Here is a 16,639-nt window from a genome sequence, read left to right on the forward strand (position 1 = left end):
GGACTCGGCCCGTACCTGTGGTGTAGTTATTATCACATCCGCCTAACACGCGGAATGTCCCAGGTTCGATCCCTGGCAGGTACAGATTACCATATCATCACACAAAACACTATAAAATTTCTTTTCTTACAAGCTTGATGCCAATAATTCATGTAATGCCTGTTCTGGAGGACTCGGCCCGTACCTGTGGTGTAGTGGTTATCACATCCGCCTAACACGCGGAATGTCCCAGGTTCGAACCCTGGCAGGTACAGATTACCATATCATTACACAAAACACCGTTAAATTTCTTTTCTTACAAGCTTGATGCCAATCATTCATGTAATGCCTGTACTGGAGGACTCGGCCCGTACCTGTGGTGTAGTGGTAATCACATCCGCCTTACACGCGGAATGTCCCAGGTTCGATCCCTGGCAGGTACAGATTACCATATCGTTACACAATACACCGTTAAATTTCTTCTCTTACAAGGTTGATGCCAATCATTCATGTAATGCCTGTTCTGGAGGACTCGGCCCGTACCTGTGGTGTAGTGGTTATCACATCCGCCTAACACGCGGAATGTCCCAGGTTCGATCCCTGGCAGGTACAGATTACCATATCATCACACAAAACACTGTAAAATTTCTTTTCTTACAAGCTTGATGCCAATAATTCATGTAATGCCTGTTCTGGAGGACTCGGCCCGTACCTGTGGTGTAGTGGTTATCACATCCGCCTAACACGCGGAATGTCCCAGGTTCGAACCCTGGCAGGTACAGATTACCATATCGTTACACAAAACACTGTTAATTTCTTTACTTACAAGGTCGATGCCAATCATACATGTAATGCTAATTCTTGCGCGAGTAGTCGGTACTTGTGGTGTAGTGGTTATCACATCCGCCTTACATGCGGAATGTCCCAGGTTCGATCCCTGGCAGGTACAGATTACCATATCGTTACACAAAACACCGTTAAATTTCTTTTCTTACAAGCTTGATGCCAATCATTCATGTAATGCTTGTTCGGGAGGACTCGGCCCGTACCTGTGGTGTAGTGGTTATCACATCCGCCTTACACGCGGAATGTCCCAGGTTCGATCCCTGGCAGGTACAGATTACCATATCGTTACACAAAACACCGTTAAATTTCTTTTCTTACAAGCTTGATGCCAATCATTCATGTAATGCTTGTTCTGGAGAACTCGGCCCGTACCTGTGGTGTAGTGGTTATCACATCCGCCTTACACGCGGAATGTCCCAGGTTCGATCCCTGGCAGGTACAGATTACCATATCGTTACACAAAACACTGTTAATTTCTTTACTTACAAGGTCGATGCCAATCATACATGTAATGCTAATTCTTGCGCGAGTAGTCGGTACTTGTGGTGTAGTGGTTATCACATCCGCCTTACATGCGGAATGTCCCAGGTTCGATCCCTGGCAGGTACAGATTACCATATCGTTACACAAAACACCGTTAAATTTCTTTTCTTACAAGCTTGATGCCAATCATTCATGTAATGCCTGTACTGGAGGACTCGGCCCGTACCTGTGGTGTAGTGGTTATCACATCCGCCTAACACGCGGAATGTCCCAGGTTCGAACCCTGGCAGGTACAGATTACCATATCATTACACAAAACACCGTTAAATTTCTTTTCTTACAAGGTTGATGCCAATCATTCATGTAATGCCTATTCTGGAGGACTCGGCCCGTACCTGTGGTGTAGTGGTTATCACATCCGCCTCACACGCGGAATGTCCCAGGTTCGAACCCTGGCAGGTACAGATTACCATATCGTTACACAAAACACCGTTAAATTTCTTTTCTTGCAAGGTTGATGCCAATCATTCATGTAATGCCTATTCTGGAGGACTCGGCCCGTACCTGTGGTGTAGTGGTAATCACATCCGCCTCACACGCGGAATGTCCCAGGTTCGAACCCTGGCAGGTACAGATTACCATATCGTTACACAATACACCGTTAAATTTCTTCTCTTACAAGGTTGATGCCAATCATTCATGTAATGCCTGTTCTGGAGGACTCGGCCCGTACCTGTGGTGTAGTTATTATCACATCCGCCTAACACGCGGAATGTCCCAGGTTCGATCCCTGGCAGGTACAGATTACCATATCATCACACAAAACACTGTAAAATTTCTTTTCTTACAAGCTTGATGCCAATAATTCATGTAATGCCTGTTCTGGAGGACTCGGCCCGTACCTGTGGTGTAGTGGTTATCACATCCGCCTAACACGCGGAATGTCCCAGGTTCGAACCCTGGCAGGTACAGATTACCATATCATTACACAAAACACCGTTAAATTTCTTTTCTTACAAGCTTGATGCCAATCATTCATGTAATGCCTGTACTGGAGGACTCGGCCCGTACCTGTGGTGTAGTGGTAATCACATCCGCCTTACACGCGGAATGTCCCAGGTTCGATCCCTGGCAGGTACAGATTACCATATCGTTACACAATACACCGTTAAATTTCTTCTCTTACAAGGTTGATGCCAATCATTCATGTAATGCCTGTTCTGGAGGACTCGGCCCGTACCTGTGGTGTAGTTATTATCACATCCGCCTAACACGCGGAATGTCCCAGGTTCGATCCCTGGCAGGTACAGATTACCATATCATCACACAAAACACTGTAAAATTTCTTTTCTTACAAGCTTGATGCCAATAATTCATGTAATGCCTGTTCTGGAGGACTCGGCCCGTACCTGTGGTGTAGTGGTTATCACATCCGCCTAACACGCGGAATGTCCCAGGTTCGAACCCTGGCAGGTACAGATTACCATATCGTTACACAAAACACTGTTAATTTCTTTACTTACAAGGTCGATGCCAATCATACATGTAATGCTAATTCTTGCGCGAGTAGTCGGTACTTGTGGTGTAGTGGTTATCACATCCGCCTTACATGCGGAATGTCCCAGGTTCGATCCCTGGCAGGTACAGATTACCATATCGTTACACAAAACACCGTTAAATTTCTTTTCTTACAAGCTTGATGCCAATCATTCATGTAATGCTTGTTCTGGAGGGCTCGGCCCATACCTGTGGTGTAGGGGTTATCACAACCGCCTTACACGCGGAATGTCCCAGGTTCGATCCCTGGCAGTTACAGATTACCATATCGTTACACAAAACACCGTTAAATTTCTTTTCTTACAAGGTTGATGCCAATCATACATGTAATGCTAATTCTTGCGCGGCTTATCGGTATCTGTGGTGTAGTGGTTATCACATCCGCCTAACACGCGGAATGTCCCAGGTTCGTTCCCTGGCAGGTACAGATTACCATATCATTACACAAAACACCGTTAAATTTCTTTTCTTACAAGGTTTATGCCAATCATACATGTAATGCTAATTCTTGCGCGCTCAGACCGTACCTGTGGTGTAGTGGTTAACACATCCGCCTAACACGCGGAATGTCCCAGGTTCGATCCCTGGCAGGTACAGATTACCATATCGTTACACAAAACACTGTTAATTTCTTTACTTACAAGGTCGATGCCAATCATACATGTAATGCTAATTCTTGCGCGGCTTGTCGGTACCTGTGGTGTAGTGGTTATCACATCCGCCTTACACGCGGAATGTCCCAGGTTCGATCCCTGGCAGGTACAGATTACCATATCGTTACACAAAACACTGTTAATTTCTTTACTTACAAGGTCGATGCCAATCATACATGTAATGCTAATTCTTGCGCGGCTTGTCGGTATCTGTGGTGTAGTGGTTATCACATCCGCCTAACACGCGGAATGTCCCAGGTTCGATCCCTGGCAGGTACAGATTACCATATCATTACACAAAACACCGTTAAATTTCTTTTCTTACAAGGTTTATGCCAATCATACATGTAATGCTAATTCTTGCGCGCCCAGACCGTACCTGTGGTGTAGTGGTTAACACATCCGCCTAACACGCGGAATGTCCCATGTTCGTTCTCTGGCAGGTACGGATTACCATATTGTTATACAAAACGTTGTTTTTCTAAGTGTTATAAAATCATTCATGTAATGATATTTCTCGCATTTCCTGTCCGTACCTGTTGTCCTACACAAAATACGTGAAATAGGGATTTCAAATACGGGCCATTACCAATTACCGCCATACATTATAATAAAGGTGAGCAAAGGCAGCTATATTGCCAGAACCACTGGAAAATCGCTATAGGTGGAAAATAAAAAACCACTGAGCAAATTTCAGTGAATTCCACGAAATGAAACGTTCAATGGGATAAATATGTGATCTGAATATATTCTTATAGTTGTAATTATTAAGATATAACTTGTGGGGTTCTAAATTAATTTAATTCTTGATTTTAATAAAGATCAAAAGTTCGTGTAGGCTTTGTTGAAAATACACGTAAAAGCGGGACATGTTTATGAAAAATAGTCGCGATGGACAAAATTACTTCAAAATACGACAATGTCCCGGGAAATACGTGATGGATGTTCACTTCAGTTCTACCTATTTCTAAGTCGTATTTTTACGAAAATTGTATAAATAGTCCTCATTTATCATTTATTATGTCAGTTTTCGCCTGTAAATAATGTAAGTAGTCATTATCTTATGTAAAAAGAGATAACGTTTAAGAAATACGATAAACATGTTGGGGTGAATCGAGAAGCTATCCATTCTTAGAATAAGACAACCATAAGTATTCTTTATGGGCATTGTATGATATTTTATCATGTGTATATATTTTTTATAATTTGTGTTAATTGCATTTTTAATTGGGTTGCTGTATTTTTGAAATATATGACATCCATATTTTTATGGGCATCTTTTTCCCAGCCACCTTGTTGGGCATTTTGTCTGTTGTGGCGTTGTACTTGTATTTGTATAAGAATGGAAATTAACGCATTATACATACCTGTAAATCTCGCCAAATTGGCGACAAACTTTGTGAGTTTGGTGAAATCCCCGATGATTTGGCGATTTCATAGCGTAAGGAGAAATTTGTAGAAAGAAAATGGGATCTCTCTCGAGAATGGTGTAGAAATTTCTCATCTTTTCTTTGGCTAAATAAAAGCACCGCAAAAGCGAAACTGAGTTGAAAGAGAAAATAAACTTTTATGGGGTGGGGAAGATTTATGTCAGAGTCGTCAGTTTAGTGGGTGTTGCCAAATCGTTGCTTGTGAATACGCGTATAAAGCCGTTCTGATAAAATAAATCCGTGTTGTCCCGCAAATTGCTCTGTGCTTTGTCATCTCGAGTGCTTGTGGGCTTTAACGTACGAAAAAGGGAGGTTTCCGGGTTCTTAAAAAAACCGGTTCTTTTTAAAAAAACCAAAAAACCGGGTTTTTTTGGTTTAAATCGGTTTTTTTGTTTTAAATAGTATTAACAATTAAAAACAATGAAATTTCTGAAAACTCATTCAAACTTCTAATGATTAACTAAAATAAAATGTTTATTAATGTAATTAACACTATTCCCATTCTAATTAATCAATAAATATTTATTACATTTTAACAAAAACCAACTTTTGCAATTCAATTATTTTTTGCTTAACTCAATGGATTACTGTGTGTTTGAAAATTCTTTTAATGTTATTATTAATCATATAATATAAGTATAAAGGTTTTTCTCCAGTTACATTCAGTATACTTAATTACGAAGCTATTTTGCAAGAAGTAATAAAAGTTAGGTGAATATAATGTATTTAATGAAGCATAAATAATGCAGATTAATTAGCAATGATTTACGATATACAGGGTGATTATAACTAAGGTTCTGGTTTCAAAACACTAAAAAAAGAACGATTGTCAGAATGACTTGAAAATTGATATGAATATTCCTGAAAAAATTCAATTTTATTTGATAAAAGGGAAAAAATACTTAAAAATTTAAAATTAATGACATCATCCAACATGTGGGAAATTTGCTTGCAGAATGGAAACAATAGCCAGTCATGGCAGAATGATACCCAGAATGATTCAATATTCATGGAAACATCACAAAAAAACGAAGTAATTGAACAAATAACTACAACTTACTTAAGAAATGTTATATATGTTGTCCACCGCGTGTTCTGGCTATGAGGTTGAAAGCACAAAAAAAAAAAATTCTTATTCAACAACAAAATCGGAGTATGCCATGGTCATAATGTGCATGTGCTTGCAATTCAGCTTTATTAAACCAAACGCGCGCCCCCCCCCCTCCCTCTGTTAATATTCCTGAGGAACTTCTAACATATAGGGAATGTGCTGGAGATTTCAATTCACCAAAGTTTGCAATCTGACCACTGTTTATGACATTTTGAGGTACCCCCACAGCCAAAAGTTGCAAGGGTTAAGGTGCATCCTGTCAAAATGGATCTTCAGCAGCTGCTGTGCTGGTATTGCAATATGCATCTTGATAGAAGTTCTATCCACACAATGATGCTGTGGAAGTGCCGAAATGATGTGGTTGCACAAAATAGATTATACTGTAGGCCAAGTACAGCATCATCTACTTGCACTTTTCGCATTTTGCACTTTTTTCTTTTGTGAAAGAAACTTCCATTGCTTCAGGAGTATCCATGCAAATTTTCAGGTCATTCCGATCAGTACTTATTGTATAGTTTTGGAATCAAAACTTAAATTATAATCACCCTGTATATAGCTGATTATTTTTCAGAAATCTGTTACTACTATACAGTAGAACCTTGATTATCTGGGCTTAACAGTGTGTGTGTGAAAGTATAAAAAAACAACTATTGAATATTAAGACTGGGAGATATACAGTATGTGCTACTTCTTATGGGAAAGAAAATGAAAATGTATGTGAGGTAATGTAACTACTAGTACACTAGTCTTTATCCTTTAAGGACAGCTGGTGTCTTTATTGGATTATAGGACCACCTGCCCCTAGTATGATAGTGTCACTACTGTAGCTGCTTTTTTGTGAAGGGAAAAAGCAACCCTGTGAGATAATACACCACTACATTTAGATGTGTGATGCAATCCTTATTCATGAATTTGCTAAAGATAGAGCATCAGAATGTAGCCAAAGGTTAGAAAATGTTGTAAGAATGAGAAATTTTGGCTTTTATATATAACTTTAAATAACTAAGATACTTCATATGAAAAAAATATATATATTCTGGCCACTTTTATGAGATTTTTTGAAAAAAAACCACTTATAAAACCTTATGTCATTTAAAGATATACCATCAGAATGTACCCCAAGGATATAAAATGTGGTAAAATGAAAGATTTTGGCTAATAATAAACCAATATGATATTTTTCAAGGAAAAAAATGATATTTAGGCAACTTTTATTTGATTTTTTTGAAAAAAACCACTTGATTAATACCAAGGTTTAAACCAAACAACCCTGGGAGGTTTTAAATTAACACTATAATCTCGGCTTGAGGAAGGGGCTCTCGGCTTGTGAACCCCACCCCCTCCCCAAGCCGAGATTTTAGTGCTAATTTACAGGAATAAACTTGCCCCCCCCCCCGATAAGAAAAAAAATTGAAACCCTCCCCGAGAAAATTCTGTGTACGCCTATGCTTGTGAGAGGCGCTATCCGTAACAATATACACACGAAAATGACGAGTCGGGAAAGTCATTTAGTACAATCTCTACCGTATTAGCTTTTTTTTTTATTACGCTTTCAGTAACATACACTTTCCCCACTGAGACAATTAATATAATTTAGTTAGTACATACATCGGAGTGAAACTTCAGCAATAGTTAGTGCACGTCCAGCCGAAATCAAATTATCAGAAAATTTCTATGACGTTACCATGGAAGAGTAAAAGAGTTTCGTTTTCCTGATCGGTGTGTGTGTGTGTGTGTTCAATTAGAAGACTGAACGCGTTCACGAGTGCAGCCCTCGTTCCTAATATAAGTACTCGTACAGGAAAAGCCGAAGAACAAAAAGAGGGAACAAAACGAGAATACATTGTTCTATCGGGAACTCAAGTTTACTGAGCAATTTGCTTCTCGATCGAAAGAGAAGTTATTTTTACTCCCATGAAAACTGGAGCATGAATTTCCCCGACAATGTCAACATGAAAATAGCACTGGGAATTGCATTACGTAAAAATTCACTCGAAGGCGCACAACAAAACAGATATGTTCCGTTTTCGATAGGAAATACCCCAGTATTTAACTACAAATTAAGAACGTATTAAATGGTGAAACATTCTCTGAAAGGAAAGAGAAATTTCTTATGAAAAACATTATTTTCTCTGTAACTTCCTTAACTCGTTTTTGTATATCCGTATTTCTGACAGGAAAACCTGCTACAAAATAAATAGGAAAAACCCATAGTAATTACGCACGGCTAATATACGATATTACGATATTACGATATTACGATTATACGATATTACGCACGGCTTCTCTTGCGTGGATTTAGTAATCTGAAAACTCTCCCTTATGATTCCCCCTTTAGTTGTTGAATTTCGAGAAACCCCTTCTTTGTGAGTCTCCACATCGGTGGTTGTAGACCTGATGGCAGAACCGTAACAAGCATTACCCAGAAACAAAATTTACGTTAAGTTCACGACACATACATGCACATTTTGCAGCATGACCCAAGTCCTCTTTGATCACCTGCTTATATCTCTTCATTGAGAAAGAGCGGCAGGCCATGATCTGGTTAGGAGGAGGATAGGATTAGTTTGCAACCTTAAACCATAGCCGCTGTGGTGGTCGAGTGGTCATAGTGACGGACTCGCATAGCGAGGTACCGGGTTCAAACCCCACCGGTGCCACAGAATGGTTGAAGTTGGAATTTCTCAGGTGGTTCCCAACTTCGAGGAACGAATGTGAGTCGATCTCCCCGTTAAAAAGTCTCGCCACAGAGTGCAAAAGGCCTAAAAACGGTGTACATATAAGTAGTGTTGGCAGCGCTTTAGAACCGGAAGTGACGTATCCCGTTTCCGCCACTAGAGGGCGCCAGTGTCGTTTTTCGTTTTTCGCCCGTTTTTGACCGACTTCCTTTTTTTACCCGGATTTCGTACCTTTCCAGCCAGACTACCTGTCGCCTGGGAAAATGGCGTTATTTTTTTCTTATTTTGTCGGATTCAAAATGGCGTCTTATCGTTATATTTTCAAAATGGCGGTTGGTACCGACCAATTCTATTTATTTGAAAAAAAACACCTGTGATGTGACCTGTCGGGATTCGAACCCATGATTTTTTTCCAAATAAATAAAAAAACTATCAGCTGTCATGCGTTCGAATCCCGACAGGTGACTAAAAAGTTTTTTTTCCAAATAAATAGAATTGGTCGGTACCAACCGCCATTTTGAAAATATAACGATATGACGCCATTTTGAATCTATAAAAATAAGAAAAAAATACCGCCATTTTCGCAAGAGAAAGGAAGTCTGGCACGAAAGGTGCGAAATGCGCTAAAAAAAGGAAGTCGGTCAAACACGCGCGAATATTGAAAAACGACACTGGCGCCATCTAGTGGCTGAAATGGGTGACGTCACTTCCGGTTCTTAAGCGCTGCCAACCCTACTCATGTAATTCAATCATTACTCTTCACTCACTTCACTTCTCAAATATAGATGGCAACACTGAAAAATCACACACAACACTAGATACACACTCAGACTGTTAGGAACACAATTTACATTTCCGGCACAACTCACTAGGTAATAAATTGCACAGGGCTATAGACCTGAGTTGTGCGCTCTATTTGGAAAATAAAAAAAACCTGAATTCATAAGGCTCCCTTGCTGTCCTGAAATATTCTGGTGGGGGGGGGGGGGTGAGAGTCGAGTGAAAATCAAATGAAGGGGAAATCACGGAAAAATGTAAAGGAGGAGACCAAAAAGAGAAAGGAGGAGAAATAAAGCTTTCAAGCAAATTATAGTAGGAGTCCAAATTATAGAGCTGTCCGTAGAAATAGGAAAATCTTAACCCATGAGCCCATGTTATATGACACGGAGGTCTCGTATGCCTATGGACAGCCTATACACATTGAGATCTGGCACTGTGATTTTCAAATGTAAATGTGTAAATATGTGCAATCCATTCTTCCAGCTATGTATAGAACCCCAGCACATCACTTTGCCCGGGAACCCATGAAGTTGAGTTGATCATGCATAAAACCCCTACCAGAAAAACAAAATTCACTGAATTTGAGCCCAGGGTATACGCAGACACAGAATGGTATGCCGGGAAGGATTGATATATTATTTAAGTTCGATGGATCGTCCCGTATTTTAAACAGACATTTTTCCCATATTTATTTTTTAAATTTATTCAATACTAGCTATAATACCCGGCACTGCCCGGGTTTCATTCAACGAGGCTTTTTTGGACCACGTGATATCTTCCTCTTTCTTTGACATACAAACCGCGTCCAAGTTAACCAATATGGCGGCTTCCTACGCGACTCATGAAATAAAACCTAAATGCATTGATCCACTTTCATCATCAAAAAGTGGATCAATGCATTTAGGTAGACGCACCGATCCTGAATATTACCAACTAGGTAATGAAACGTTACAGCAATTGGATACATGCGTGGATTTAGGTATTGCAATGAGCCGCATTCTGGATTTCACTGATCATTATCATGGCATAGTCTGCAAAGCTAATAGAATTTCATATATGTTACGTACGGCATACCGTAAGTGTGATGCGCATACGTTGTCATATGCTTTCTGTGTGTACGTTCGCCCGACTCTGGAGTTCTGTTCTCAAGTATGGAGCCCTTACAAAATCAAGGACATACAGCTCCTCGAAAAGCCACAGAGGTCGTTTACTAAACGAATACCTGGCATGAGCGGTCTATCTTATTGCCAGAGACTTCAATTTCTGGGTTTACACTCACTGGAATGGCGTAGAATCGCTGCAGATCTGAAGATGTGCTACAAACTAGTCCACCAAATTGTTTATCTACCATCGAGAGAGCCTTTCTTTGAGATCATAGACAGGCAAATTAACCTACGTAGGCATCGCTTCCAAATAAGAATACCAATGGCTAGAAGGGATTGTTTTTTCCAAGGATATAGATGCCGTGTCGCAAGAATATGGAACAGTCTTCCATCAGAACTTGTATGTGCCTCCTACGCAAGATTTGCTTCCACTATTGGGGATTTCGACCTGGCTCCGTATGCGAAGTGCTTCCCGTACTGACTATTTTTTTTTTTTTTCTTCCAGTATAAGTGCATTTCATGCCTTCTGGGGTTATTGTAAATAAATAAAATAAATAAAAATAAAAAAATTTATATTTAAAGAAACGTAAAAATGATTTTTTTCCCCTTTTCTTAAGAGGCGCAAGGTAATTCGATTCCCCCCCCCCCCACGAACTTGAAGTTATCCCTATGCCTATTTCTGCTTCCAAGAATGCTTAGTTAAAGCTGTGGAATTTCTTCGATGTACTTTATGGCCCATAATTAGTTTTAAAACAATCTAAACTTTACGAATTTATATATATATGCCGATGAATATTAAAAGACAATACGGAGACATTAATTCTCATTTTCACGCGTGAGAAGATATAAATACACGGCTGAAATCAATGTTATTGTATGGATATCCAGCTCCAACGTAAGTCCCGCTAATTACTTCATATTTTATTTTTTGCGTTTCGTATATCTCTAAGTGAACTCAATATTTCAAAAATCGAAAATTCAATACAATTTTTAAAATTATTGATGGGACAGAAAACCCCACTAATTTTCTGCATTTCTACAGTAAAATCGGCAATTTTAACGCTGATTTCTATGGGGATCATCCTTTACCTGTCCCTCAAAGTGATGCTGATTATGATTCTGACGTCTATTCAAAAAGCCTTATTACTGCGATTATTGAAAAAGTAGCACACCATTACAAAGGCATAAACTATTATACATCCGCTGGCAAAGTTAGAAGTGACAAACCATTGTAAAGGCATATACACGTCTGAAACGCATTTCTAGGAAACCACGGTAACTAAAGTAAACGTTCCGAAAGTGATTGTTGAGGCTCAAAAAACCTTTGTTGCCTGACAACAAAGGATGTTGTAACAAAGTACACCACACAAAGTAACACACCACAACAATTTTTCCCAACTTTAAAACATAATCGCTAAAAAAAGCAAAAAAAAAAAAACACGAAAAAAGACGTCTTCTATTCACTTGTAATGAATTGCTCTAACAGCCTGGTCAGTTTTATTATTTCGCCTGGAACTAGGCGAAAGGTTTTCTTTCTCTACTCCCAGAAGGTTTTTCTTTTTCTTTCAGAAGCCTTGCTTTTTTTGCCATAGGTGATTTCGCCATAGGAATCAGCATTGAGTTTTGTTTGAATCCCATTTTCTCAACAGTACTTCTGAATGGAAGAACCCCAGTAGCACAACGATATAGTACAATATCTGGACCATATTGCTATATATCGAAATGTCAGAGGAATATCAGATATTATAACTATGATATAGAACGATCTTTTCCTACATGGTGCAAATTATTTATGATATTAATTGATCAAGTCTTTAATTTTTCAGTCGAATATGTATTTGATTCCATGTGAATAATCTCTACTTTGAAGGACAACTTGGGACAATAAATTATTTTAATATAGTTTGAAAAACATAGATCTATATCGTGAACATGACAAAAATCTATATCAGTCTCTATATAGACCTGATATAGATCTATCAAAGAAGACATAGCTCTATATCCTGAACATGACATACATCTATATCGTGAACCTGACAAAGATGTATATCAGATACACAATATGCTGATATATCAACATATTGTGTGCCTTTAAATAAAAATATTTCCTTCAAATAAAAATTTGGAGAAAATTTAAAGTCGAGCGTACAATTTTTTGTTTGAATTGAAATTAAAAACATTTGAATGAATAATTTTTCATATGAAATTTTGATTTTAATAGGATTGATCATTTCGTCAGTTATAATTGAATCCTTACTGTGTATGTTTTACATCATAGATGTTGGTATTTTAGGAGCAGCAAGAACTTATCCACCGTAACTTTAATTGCCACTTTATAATTGCACATATTTTTTAATTTAGAAAAATTTGCTCTTGTTTTTGTTGTATATGTGTTGAGTTAGAGATGGGACGAGTTGAGGGTACATGGGTTCAAACCCACCCACATAAGACGCCTTCATATAGGCGCCATCTATTGCCCAAAATTTGAAGTATATATCACATTCACGATATGGATATACTTATCTCTGACTAAGCCGTTTTTAGCCAGAACGATATCGTGGCCCGATATAGATCTATATTGGAAACTAAAATTTTACGATATAGATCTATATCTTTGTGCCACTTGGGAAGTGACAACCCGTCTCTCCCCATTTCAGTACAGAGCATTAGCTGTTGGTGAGCAGTAGTTTAAACAATGGAATTCTTCAATTTGATGTTGCAGTTTTGTTCTTCCGGAGCTGTTTTTCAGGCCTTTTTCATATTAACCTGGGGTAGCTTGAAATGATATTCGAAAAAAGACATTTTCTCCTAACGGGGGCCGTCTGGTAACCCTATGTGAGATAAATATTCCTATTTACAGTTGTAATTATGATAATATAGTTTTGGTGTTGAGAAAAAAAAAACTAATTTCAATAAAGGATGCCAATAAGTAGAAAATTGAAAATAAAGTAGGAAAGTGTTGAAAATACGTGAAAAACGCGGGACTTTTTTTACAAAAAAGTTTGGACGGCCAAAACTGAGTAAAAATACGAAAATGTTCCGGAATAAAAGAGAATGGCCACAATAGTATTACAGCAAACAGGAAAGCATTCGAATCTGCCGCCATCTGTGAAATAAAAATATAACTTCATATTGAATACAGCTAACTACGAGTAGCATTACCATTCGTTCTCTTTTAGGAGGACATGGTAACACATCTGTTTGGTATTTGACGCATTTTTGGTGCCATTTCAAGCGTCCTCCTACGTTTTAGAAAATTCGTCCGTCCTTTTGTCCTCCTTTTCAGGATTCCGGAATCATTCTATTTTTTTTTTCATTCTGAAACGTATATATCTTTATTAGCATGAGCGTTTGCATGTGTGTTTTTTTCTCCTACACATATTTGCATGCTTTGACCAACACCCTCGAAATTCCCAGACGAATCCAAGTTGCCTCCAAGCAGGGCAGATGCTATTCTAACCATGGCCCAGCTTGCCCCGGAAAAAAGATAGCGAGAAAAACAGCTCTGAATAAAGAAAACCACAATGTCCATTTTGAGAATACTATATTGTTCTCTCATCAACAGTAGATGCCGTTTACTGAAGTGGGAAAGAGGGGTGGTACCTCTTCTATATATTCAGAAATAAAGAAAATAAAATGTAAACAACACTCAATGCTGATTCCTTTGGCAAGAAAAAAAAAATTCCCGAAAGATAAAAGAAAAAATTACTGAGGGCATAGAAAGAAAGTCATTCTCCTTGCTTCAGGTTAAGTAATAAAACTGACTAGAGGGTGGCCACGATTCATTAAAAACGAGGGAAGACGGATCATCATTATTATTATTTGCTTTCACTCATAATGTCTGTGCTAGACATACACCAAAATGTTGAGACGTTTCAAGTCAAGTGTTTACCTTTTTGGACGTCATCCTTATCCTACTCCCTTCCCTTTCCGCCTGGTCTGAAATTCTTGAGGGAAAAAAAATTAACCAATGGTTCAACAGTAAATAAGCTTAGCAATTGTAGGAGCGACGTATTTCTTTTTTGTGAATTATGAGGGTTCTACTTCACAAACATCTACTATATCCTTAATATTTATTCCCAGGCTGACCATATTTACTCGAGAAAAGTACGGGAAATTAAGTTTTGAAATACGGGAAAATACGGGACATCGCCAATTATCGCCAAATCAGAGAAAAGTCGCCAATCACGGGAAATGAAGTACCACTTCAAATTGTAGTGAATTAATAAAAATAGGCAAATGTGTGAGATGTATATTCTTGTATGTAGTGGTAATTATCGCAATGTAATTTCTGTGTTGGAAATATAATTTTAATCATTAATTTGAAGACTAAAAAGTCAAGTTGGCTTCGTGGAAAATACGTGAAAAAGCGGGACATTTTTGCAAAGAAGTCGGGACAGCCAAAAAAAAGCAGAATGAAACTGCAACTGTCCCATGGGAAATACAAGACGCATGGTCATACAATTTATTCCTCTCCTCGTTGACAACTTATCGATAGAGTTCGATTAACCATTTTCATAGCTAGATTATACACAAATGCATACGAGCATACGCATTTGCAAATTTTGACCTTTTTCAGTATTGCACAAAAAATGCAAAAGTTGAAGAATGCATAAAATTGCATATTTTCTTCACATTTATCAACATTGTTGTTAACTATGCACACATAATAGCCAGTGATAATGCCTCATTCATCGAATTTCCGTAACATTTTTAGCGGTTCTTTTTTACTTCATGAAAATTATATTGGGTGGGGGTTTCCTTTTCTGGGAGTAGAATGACGCCATCTGTTGCAGAGAAATTGGAGAAAATAATGTCATCAAAGGCGCATGAGCAGGCTTTCTCCTTTCTCAGTTTTCGAATCTGTTACCCTAACTAGAAGAATGATTCCGTATGTGTCTGTGTTTTGACATTTTAAGGGGCAGCCAATTCTCGGGGAAACGAAAAAATACTGCTGTAAAAAAGTTAAGAGTTCTCAAAACTCCCCACATTGCTAAAAAGAACCAAGTCACGGCAGTGGCATAATAACACTATATTAATAGGTTGGCTGTATCAAGTATTTAAGTCAGGAGTGCAGGAATTCCGGCCAGCGGACCAGATGCGGCCCACCATGGTGCTTCATCCGGCCTGTGAATGGTGTACTGGTAGAAAAATATCAATACACATAAGATAAATAGGCTGACCATATTTCCTTCATAAAAATTTGGGAAATCGGGGTCTATAGGACGTATTGCCAAAAAATGGCAAATGCAATCGCGGTTGACAAATAAAATTGTCAGAGGCAAGTAATGTCGACAATTACCGCGGAAAGAGAGCCGAAAAAATTGTCAAAGACGAGCAAAGTTGGCAATTTGTATCAAAAAGAATTGTCAAAAGCAAGTAAATGGCTGATTACAGCCAAAAAAAAAAAAGGTAAAGTAGCCAATCACTGAGAAAGAGAGCTGAAAAAGATTTTCAAAGGCAAGTAAAGTTGTCAATCACAGAAAAGAGAATGCCAAAGCAAGTAAATTTGTCAATTATAGCTAAAAATTGTCAAAGGCAAGTAGAATTGCCAATTATAGCCAAAAAAAAAAAATTGTAAAGATAAAAAAATAGTAGAGATCACCCTTCGCTGATTGGTGATGTCAGCGAAGTCGGTGTTACAGCCAGGGATGCACAACTTTTCGCCCGCAATCCACATGCGGCCCCCGCCGTGTTGTTCCATCCAACCCGTGAAAGGTGTGCTGATGGAGAAATATCAATACGCAAGATAAATACTACAAAGGCCGACCACATTTCCTTCACAAAAATTCGGCAAAATCGGACCCATGGGAAATCATCAAAATATAATTCCCTGTATAGTGTTTCTCAACCCTTTTAAGCCGCCCACGGTCCTCCCTTTAGGTTATATTTTCTTCTCGTAGTCGTTCTGCCTTATTGGGGGGATGGGGGAACCTGATTTCATCCAAGAGTGATACCCTTTTTATTTAACGATTTGAATTTTATTAAAACTAAATTCATAAAGAAGAATAATTTTGCA

At 38.5% G+C, this 16,639-nt stretch overlaps 19 non-coding genes across 19 annotated transcripts; all 19 read left to right on the top strand.

The window, feature by feature from the left end:
- Positions 1-180: 180 nt before the first annotated feature.
- Positions 181-253, top strand: TRNAV-AAC (transfer RNA valine (anticodon AAC)). Its single transcript has one exon. It is a non-coding gene; the product is annotated as a tRNA-Val (tRNA).
- A 96-nt stretch (positions 254-349) lies between these two features.
- On the top strand, positions 350-422 carry TRNAV-UAC (transfer RNA valine (anticodon UAC)). The gene has a single exon. It is a non-coding gene; the product is annotated as a tRNA-Val (tRNA).
- Positions 423-518: 96 nt separating this feature from the next.
- On the top strand, positions 519-591 carry TRNAV-AAC (transfer RNA valine (anticodon AAC)). The gene has a single exon. It is a non-coding gene; the product is annotated as a tRNA-Val (tRNA).
- A 96-nt stretch (positions 592-687) lies between these two features.
- TRNAV-AAC (transfer RNA valine (anticodon AAC)) lies at positions 688-760 on the top strand. Its single transcript has one exon. It is a non-coding gene; the product is annotated as a tRNA-Val (tRNA).
- Positions 761-855: 95 nt separating this feature from the next.
- On the top strand, positions 856-928 carry TRNAV-UAC (transfer RNA valine (anticodon UAC)). Its single transcript has one exon. It is a non-coding gene; the product is annotated as a tRNA-Val (tRNA).
- Positions 929-1,024: 96 nt separating this feature from the next.
- Positions 1,025-1,097, top strand: TRNAV-UAC (transfer RNA valine (anticodon UAC)). The gene has a single exon. It is a non-coding gene; the product is annotated as a tRNA-Val (tRNA).
- Positions 1,098-1,193: 96 nt separating this feature from the next.
- TRNAV-UAC (transfer RNA valine (anticodon UAC)) lies at positions 1,194-1,266 on the top strand. The gene has a single exon. It is a non-coding gene; the product is annotated as a tRNA-Val (tRNA).
- Positions 1,267-1,361: 95 nt separating this feature from the next.
- TRNAV-UAC (transfer RNA valine (anticodon UAC)) lies at positions 1,362-1,434 on the top strand. The gene has a single exon. It is a non-coding gene; the product is annotated as a tRNA-Val (tRNA).
- Positions 1,435-1,530: 96 nt separating this feature from the next.
- On the top strand, positions 1,531-1,603 carry TRNAV-AAC (transfer RNA valine (anticodon AAC)). Its single transcript has one exon. It is a non-coding gene; the product is annotated as a tRNA-Val (tRNA).
- A 96-nt stretch (positions 1,604-1,699) lies between these two features.
- On the top strand, positions 1,700-1,772 carry TRNAV-CAC (transfer RNA valine (anticodon CAC)). The gene has a single exon. It is a non-coding gene; the product is annotated as a tRNA-Val (tRNA).
- A 96-nt stretch (positions 1,773-1,868) lies between these two features.
- Positions 1,869-1,941, top strand: TRNAV-CAC (transfer RNA valine (anticodon CAC)). Its single transcript has one exon. It is a non-coding gene; the product is annotated as a tRNA-Val (tRNA).
- Positions 1,942-2,206: 265 nt separating this feature from the next.
- Positions 2,207-2,279, top strand: TRNAV-AAC (transfer RNA valine (anticodon AAC)). Its single transcript has one exon. It is a non-coding gene; the product is annotated as a tRNA-Val (tRNA).
- A 96-nt stretch (positions 2,280-2,375) lies between these two features.
- Positions 2,376-2,448, top strand: TRNAV-UAC (transfer RNA valine (anticodon UAC)). Its single transcript has one exon. It is a non-coding gene; the product is annotated as a tRNA-Val (tRNA).
- Positions 2,449-2,713: 265 nt separating this feature from the next.
- Positions 2,714-2,786, top strand: TRNAV-AAC (transfer RNA valine (anticodon AAC)). The gene has a single exon. It is a non-coding gene; the product is annotated as a tRNA-Val (tRNA).
- A 95-nt stretch (positions 2,787-2,881) lies between these two features.
- On the top strand, positions 2,882-2,954 carry TRNAV-UAC (transfer RNA valine (anticodon UAC)). The gene has a single exon. It is a non-coding gene; the product is annotated as a tRNA-Val (tRNA).
- Positions 2,955-3,219: 265 nt separating this feature from the next.
- TRNAV-AAC (transfer RNA valine (anticodon AAC)) lies at positions 3,220-3,292 on the top strand. The gene has a single exon. It is a non-coding gene; the product is annotated as a tRNA-Val (tRNA).
- Positions 3,293-3,388: 96 nt separating this feature from the next.
- On the top strand, positions 3,389-3,461 carry TRNAV-AAC (transfer RNA valine (anticodon AAC)). Its single transcript has one exon. It is a non-coding gene; the product is annotated as a tRNA-Val (tRNA).
- A 95-nt stretch (positions 3,462-3,556) lies between these two features.
- TRNAV-UAC (transfer RNA valine (anticodon UAC)) lies at positions 3,557-3,629 on the top strand. The gene has a single exon. It is a non-coding gene; the product is annotated as a tRNA-Val (tRNA).
- A 95-nt stretch (positions 3,630-3,724) lies between these two features.
- TRNAV-AAC (transfer RNA valine (anticodon AAC)) lies at positions 3,725-3,797 on the top strand. Its single transcript has one exon. It is a non-coding gene; the product is annotated as a tRNA-Val (tRNA).
- Positions 3,798-16,639: the final 12,842 nt, after the last annotated feature.

Source organism: Pholcus phalangioides, unplaced genomic scaffold (assembly GCF_987345545.1).
Source record: "Pholcus phalangioides strain wild (caught in Gottingen) unplaced genomic scaffold, Ppha-v1.0 ptg000032l_1, whole genome shotgun sequence".
NCBI lineage: Eukaryota > Metazoa > Arthropoda > Arachnida > Araneae > Pholcidae > Pholcus > Pholcus phalangioides.